Source organism: Anser cygnoides, chromosome 1 (assembly GCF_040182565.1).
Source record: "Anser cygnoides isolate HZ-2024a breed goose chromosome 1, Taihu_goose_T2T_genome, whole genome shotgun sequence".
In the NCBI taxonomy this organism is placed as follows: domain Eukaryota; kingdom Metazoa; phylum Chordata; class Aves; order Anseriformes; family Anatidae; genus Anser; species Anser cygnoides.
The window spans coordinates 76,160,646-76,168,152 of record NC_089873.1 but is presented as its reverse complement, the minus strand read 5'-3'; the positions used below and the strand labels follow the sequence as shown (position 1 = coordinate 76,168,152).

The 7,507-nt window shown below is 43.3% G+C and overlaps 1 protein-coding gene across 2 annotated transcripts in view; it reads right to left on the bottom strand.

Moving 5' to 3' along the window:
- A4GALT (alpha 1,4-galactosyltransferase (P1PK blood group)) overlaps positions 1-7,507 on the bottom strand; it is a 39,764-nt gene that overhangs the window by 11,694 nt on the left and 20,563 nt on the right. For both annotated transcript variants that reach the window (XR_010828592.1, XR_010828591.1), the window contains exon 6: positions 135-230. The gene's annotated coding sequence lies outside the window, so the exon portion shown is untranslated. The remainder of the gene's footprint in view (positions 1-134; positions 231-7,507) is intronic.

The following is a 7,507-nucleotide window of genomic DNA, read 5'->3' as shown; positions in this document are numbered from 1 at the left end:
AGTAAAGTGGCCTATGTGACAATAAATGTGCTTCACTGATATTTTATTTGGTAGCAAAACCATAAATAGAAAAAAAAAAGGGATGATGTAATTGGATGATGCTACAACAAAAATCATACATGAAGCCAACTTACATGAAGCCAAACAAGCATCACCGGTTTCTGCAATCCTCTATTTTTTGAAGTGTAACAGCAGGTACTCAGAAGTCCCTGAAACTTGGCAAATCCATCCTAATAGGAAAAAAATGTACACTGTTGAGAGATACTATTGCAGAACAACAGATTTCAGTGATAGTTCAAGTAGTAGAAATAAAAGGCAAGAAATCAACTGTACCCATTCTCTAAGGGTATAGATTTAGTGATGTCAGAGAATGAAAGTTATTTCTCAGTTTATGCTGAAAGCATTTAGAATTGTTTTTGCATAATGACATTAGAACTCTGTAATTCTCAAATTACGACTTCTGTGGAAGGTCTTAAACCTCCAGGCCTAAATCTTAACATAACTAGTACAGACAGCTCTCTTAGCCAGAGGGGATCAGATGCTTACAGGAAAACTGTAACTGTGTGTTCCACAGAGCTGCAAGTGGTGTTTGCAAGGTAGAATGCAAACTAAGGATGTGAACAAGAACTTCAGTTTTCCTTCTGAAATAGTTAATACAGCCTAGTAGTGGATGCAGCCTATGCCTAGGCAATTAGCAGGCTTAACATATAAATCTAGCTAGATCTGCAAATAAGCAGAAAATTATAGGAGAGATGGTGGAAGTGAATGATCTAAAAATTAGCAAATACACCTGCTAAGCGCAAGGGGAGAAGAAGAAGACCAGTGAGCAATCAAAATGGAGGCACAGAGTATGGATTCAGTTTTGTCTAATGTATTGAAAGAAGAAAACTGCAAAAGAGAAACAGTGATGAGTGCCAAACACCCAGGCACTCACTGGTCACCTGCCCATGGTGACCAGAAAGGGTTGATCACCTGGGTGTCTAGGACTTTGGCTGCGCTTTGCCTGGACAAGCAGGCTACTCTCTCCTGAGGGCAGAGGTGTGACAAGCCAGCCCCCAGGGCTGTGAGGAGGACAAAAGCTGCACTGCTGAGCAGGCAGATGCTACGTCTCTAGAAAACAGGAAAAAGAGCTGGTGTAGAATTTAAATATTTTCTCAGTTCACACTAATCCCAAACAGGAGGACCCCTGGGAAAACTGGCAATGTGATTGCTTGCTCCCACTGTGTAGGAAAGGAACTGCAGGCACTAAGAGTACTGCAGCTGACGTATCCCCCAAGTGGAAGGAGTAACAACTCCTTCCAATGTTGTGAGCGCTACCAACCAGTCCTAAAAGGAAAGTAACCAGCACCTGTCCTGCGATCCTTCCTGATCCTTCCCAACGAACCTGGGGGTGCTGGGATCAAGGCCCACGCACAGGAACACTGTGTCCAGAGGTGACGAGGTGGCCTCTGTCCTCAAAGTCTTGCCAGCGTCCTTCCATGTGCATGTTCGTGGTGTTGGCCTCTTGGCACCCAATGCCCGCTCGGCCTCACCCAGCGGAGGCAACAGCACAAGGGGGCTCTCATGCTCCACCCTGGTGAAGGGAGCATGTAAAAGAAACATCACCTCTATCTGACCTCTGTTATTAGCTAAAATGGATTGAGAATATAATTCTTTGAGACTCCTCAGAACATGCTCAAACGCAGATTTACACAACAGACTGACTTAAAGATGATTTGCCGTCTTAAACTCAGCAACATGCTTCAGAAGGTCCCTTTCAGAGTCAACATTTTCAAGCAAGAGCCATGCCCTCTGCTGGCCAATTCAACTGTAATTCCTGCAGTTCTCTGCATTAAGAATAGCCTTCTACAATGCATCCCTGCAAGGAACGCCACGTTGTAACCTGGGGCACGGGTTTGTGACAGTCAGCTCTCTGTGTCCCAGATGCAGTGTCACTTAGGCAGAGAACAGAGGCTTACAGAGGTTTAAGGCAGTGCCAGTAGCTGTATGTCTGTGAACGGCTGCAGTCTGAGAGACTCTGTGCTGACTTGTTCTCTATTAAGTTTTGTAGCCCAGGTATGGAAGTGGCACTTTGCCAGACAGAAAGAAAAGATGATTTTTCCATACAGGGGAATCCATCAGGAGAATGTAGTATCCCAATGAAACCCTATATGTGGAAATAGGGAGCTTTTGCAGGTGGAAATTAATTGACAGAAGACAAAACTGGCTAATACTAAGTTAAGGCCACATCAAACAGATTTGGAAGAGTTGCCAGTCTTTCTGTGGAGGGTCTTCATTGACTTGACATGCCTATTCAAGACTTCAAATATGCCTGGGAAGAAAAGTGGAACTCCTGATGACACCGAAGAGCTGGAACTTAACGAGGGTGTTGCCAAAGGAGCAGGAGCAGTATGCTGAGGTGGCCCAAGCACCGCATCTGGGTACAAGGCACCTGGCCAGAGAGCCCTGTGTGCAGCACAGACCTGGGGTAGCAAAAGGAGGAGAGCAGTGGGTTTGGGCAAGTAGCCTTAGGGGCAGTTGAAATAGAAAAGGAGGCACAATCTCCTGAGCCAGCTCAGGGAGCAAAGGGGAACTGCAGCGTCATTCAGCATGGGACACAACGCCAGAGGCACTGAGACTGAGGCTGGGCTGGAGACAGCTGGTACAGCTGATATCTGCCAGAATACATCACAAACATCTAAATCTCACTTCACAGGCCAAATGAAAGGATACTTTGACTCTTCAGTCTGTTCTTTCTTTCTTTGTCTTGGCACCCATTGCTTGTCTTCATTACATAACTTTAGGACGTCTTCAAATACCTTGTTCCATTAAAATAGTCAAAAGCTAGGTCAATGGTACATCAAGTAGAAACACAGCAACATAGATCAGATCAGCCTTGGAAAAAAAAATTAAAAAAATCTCATCTCTCTTTAGGAGAATGAGTCAAGTGCTGTTGAGTTTAATGATATCCCTTTAAGGAAGCATGCGAGTATGAGTAGATATAAGTAGAAAAACATATGAGTAGAAAAACATTGGATGGATAAATTTGCTACAAATTCAGTAACAAAAAATAGGTGGAAAGAAGCTCCAGCAAAGTGCTGCTGCGTACCCAGGTAGCTGTGGTTGGTCTTGGACAAGAGCACTGATCTTTGGGCAGCCTGACAGGAATATTTTTGGGATGCAGCCAAAACAGCTAAAGATTTTCTCCAGATGTATATTACCTTTGTGGTGATTTTACCCTGCTGGGCAGCTGAACTCCACCACAGCCGCTCTTTCAATCCCCCTCATCAAAGGAAGATGGGGAGGAAATACAATGGAAAGGGCTCATGGGTTGAGATAAGGACATGGAGACCACTCACCAATTGCCATCACAGGTAAAACAGACTCAGTAGAATGTATTGCCTGTCACTAGCAGACTAGTGCAGTGAGAAACTAAAAGCAAGCTACAAACACCTTCCCCCCATCCATCCTCTACCCCCTCCTCCCCCTGAGCAGCGCAGCTAACAGTTAAGGTTTGATAATACCAAAAGCTCTCAGGTGGCTAGTCAGTCTGTTAGCTATGGAAGGCTATCAAACCTGGATGAACCCATCAGCTAAATCCTCTGGGAATTACAGGTCAGAGCAACTTCTTTAGAGTTCCTACTTCTGATGGTAGAGAAGTGTGACAGTCCAAGCTTGTGGGAATATTTGAGGTGAGATGAGAATAAGAAAATGTTGTAATTGTAATGGGGTATATTTGACTATGACACAAGATATCACAGCTATATACAGAGGACACTTATGGCATCTTAACTGAATCTTCTGTACCTTTTATCACAACTTTACATTTCCTGAATTAATCTGTAATATCCAATTTCACTTTTTTTTTTTTTTCCTGAACCAAGTTTTCTACTACAAACTGGAATAAAAGAAAGAATAATAAAAATACCCACTAGTGTCATTAGAATATGTGGATAGACAGTCCATGGTGTAAGAAGAATTTTAAAGCAATTAACAGTAAAGAGTCAGAGAATATTAGCAAGTTTCTGAAAATAATATAATAATACATGTGGGGATTGTGGGGAGAAACAATATGACAGTTTTATAGAAGTTGGCTCTGAGGATGTGGCCATAGATCTGATGACCTCTCACTGAAGTTACATAGAATGAAATACAAAGTCTGTCTGCTGTATGGAAGAAACGAAAGCAATAAGATAGTTGTGTAATGATCACAAACAGAAAATCACTTAGCCACTCATGGCAACATCTCTCAGTTTCAGTCTCCATAAATAAAATATGCACTAGACTAAGATCCGTGGAAAATGCTCAGTAATGCTCTTACACTTAGATAGGAGTAGGAAATTTGTAGAATGAATTAAGATTGAGCTGTACTGGCTTCCAGAAAAACAGGCATGCACAACTTCATTTAAGTGAGCTTGCGCAATAGCATCTTCAAACGTTAAAAAAAAAATAAATAATGCTAGCAGCTGCTGTTATTTTCTCATACAGGAATGCTTTGACAGAAGTAACTTGCACCCAATGACAGTACTGGTTGACAATGGTGGCACAGGAATTTAAAGCAGAGAAGCAATTCTTCTCATGTTACAAGTGCTGTTAGCTGCAGCCACAATACAAATTGCTTGCTGAGTTGAATAAGATAAGGAAGAGCACAATGGTGCACCAGAACAGTCCATACAAGCATCAGCTGATAAGCAAGTCCTAGCAGCAGGACAAGACCAAGTTTATGGGTAAGTAGACGCTGAACCCTGCTGATGGCTGCCAGACACTAATACTGAGCATAGCAATGGCTCAGTATTAAGGATATCCAGCCACCAGGGATGAGACTGTAACCCAGAGTCCTGTGACCAAGGCCAACAAGCAGGTGACAGAGTCTGAAAATGTCCTGTTGTATGGCTTGACTGTCCTCATGTTGAAAAAGTTTTTCCTTATATCCAGTCTGAGCCTCTTATATCTGTTGTCTCATCCTCCTACCATGCACCATTGTGAAGAGCCTGGCTTCATCTCCTCAAAAGCTTCCTCGCTACAAGCCTGGCAAATCCCAGCATTTCACGAGGCTTGATTCCCAGACATAAGCACTGGCCTGGCTGAGGCACCTCGACAGAGATGTGTAGAGGGAGCCAGGATGTCCCTCACAAACAACAAGTGCTCCAGCAGGAGGGCAGCAAAAGCAAAGGGCCTTTTGTCAGCCACCTGAGGGCACTGCCCAGGACATGCCATCTCCTTTGAAACAAACCTCGGTTCCTTGAATTGTTCTGTAAAAAAAAATAAAAAATAAAGAAAAAGGCCTCAGGAAGCAAAGAGCTGTGCCCAAAGCTAAATTAATCCTAGAGGAGCTCTTGCTTTTTGTGCGTAGCCTCCACCTTGACTTGCTCTAAAAGCAGTTTCGGTTTCTCAGGCCTGCAAGCTGTTTGCTCAAGACAGTTTAAGAGTTTTCATAGCTTCATCACTCTCAGCCAGTTAAGCCTCTTGAATATTTAAACAAATGCTGAGGTCATTGTTATGAAGAATTGACCTAAGGGGAATGCATGGAGAGACTTTTTTTTCTTCCCTGGAAATCAGCATGCTCTGCAGCCGTCTCAAGTGGGGCGGGTAAAATCTAAAGGCCGTGACTGACGTTCTGCCACAACGAAGTCTTCAGGACCAAGGGAGGGTTATGTCACATTTTGCATTGAGCTGCTGAAGTTACAGAGTAGGTTCAAATCCCCCATTAAGCAGAGGTCTTCTAAAAGCATTTTTCTCACATGCCTGCCTCAGCTGTGTGCTGTGTGCTTCTTCCTGGTGGGCCCTCCAGAGGAAGAAACCCATAGCTTTCAAGCAAATCTTGCAAGAGTGTGCATATATGCCTTTAGATACAGCTGTAGTTCTGCTGCCTTGTTTCTGATAATACATAACAACAGCAATGCAAGTGAACTCCAGAAATAAGGGAATGTTCTCCCTTATGAGCTATCTCATATAATGGGCTATCTCATTATATTTTGATAAATAGGCACCTTCTTTTCATTTCATCAATGTGTGGGGTTCTAAAAGCAGTACAGGAAGAGTGTGACTTTTAAACACTCCATGAAATGATACAAGTTTCCTGGTGAAGTTCTAAGGAAGGTCATTAGAAAGGACAACTTTACTGTAAATCAAGGGGAAAGAAAAAAAAAAGTGAACTAAGTACCAAAACATATTTGAGAGCATTTTGTAACAGCAGGAAATAATAAAGGAGGAAATGACAAGGTGATGTAGTGTTTGCTTCAAGCTTTTCTGCAGGGTGTCCAAGGACCTCCAAAGATCTAGGCCACTTCTCTTCTAACCCAGGCCTTAAGCCAGAAAACTAGGAACAGGTTGCTACCTACAGAAGCTGTAGCCAGATCATTTCTCACTCTACAAAGGACTGTGAATGGCCAGGGTATGTGGAAAAAAAAAAAGTCTTCCTAAAATACCCTCCATCTCGTATAGTAAGAGGTCAGTCTCCAGTGACTGCTTTGTAACTGAATTTATGTCAATTGCTCTCTGTGTTCTTTAAAGCTATGAGAAACTGAGGATATAATTACTGTAAATCAGCTGATGCCGTTTTATTTGGCCCTTGATTTGGCCCTTGCTGCCTTCCGCCTTTAAACATCTCAGCCAAGCACAAGCATGCAAGGAGCACAGCACAGCTATGTTCCTTTGGCTTCTGTCACCTATGTTGCTCTTTCCTGAGCTTGGAATCAAAATAATTTAGTACAGGCAATATCGGTTGCAGAAATGATAACAAAATAGTGATGGTCCCACTAAAACTGGTCACAGAGGAAACACCAACTTTGTGCTCTTTTAAATGTAATTGTAAAGATCCCATTTCAACTACAACATCATGCCTCTCCATTCCCCCAGGCAATTAGACTCTTACCAGGTCTAGTTATAAAGATGGCAAACTTAATAGTGATTGTGCCTTTATCTTAATGAGGTGTGTCAAGACTGAAAGTGATGTGCTCTGGGGTAGAGAGCACCCGAGCTGCAGCCAGGAAGGGAGCAAGGGGCAAGCCAGGCACAGCAAGACACTCACCAGTGCCTGCAGCAGGGACCAGCTCTGCTCACATGCATGCAGCAGGATACAAAGGGACTTCTCTGGCACCAGCTGCTCTCAGTCAGCTGCCAGCAGCAGTCTCGTATGAAAGCATGTCTGAGCTCCATGTAGGAAAGCACATCAGTGCTCAGTTTCAGACCCTCCCTGTAGCTTTCTGTCCCATGCTATCTTCTTATCTTTCTTTGGGGTTAGGGTTACTGGAAGGGTACCAAAGCAACAGCTGTCCACTTCAAGTCTCATCTCTAGTTTGGAGCATTAGCTTTCATCTGGGCTTCAAAATCTTGGAACCATGCTGAGCCCCCATCTGGCTGATGGCCCAACTGAAGTCAGAGCAGCCCCAGCCCCAAAATGACACCATAGTCCTGTGTCCAGCATTGCACTTTGCCTGTTGTGTAAACTGTTACGTGTAAACAGATTTTTGGAAATTTGTTGTTGTCATTTTTTGTAGGAAAAAAAAAAAAAGAGTGGTTGTTAAAA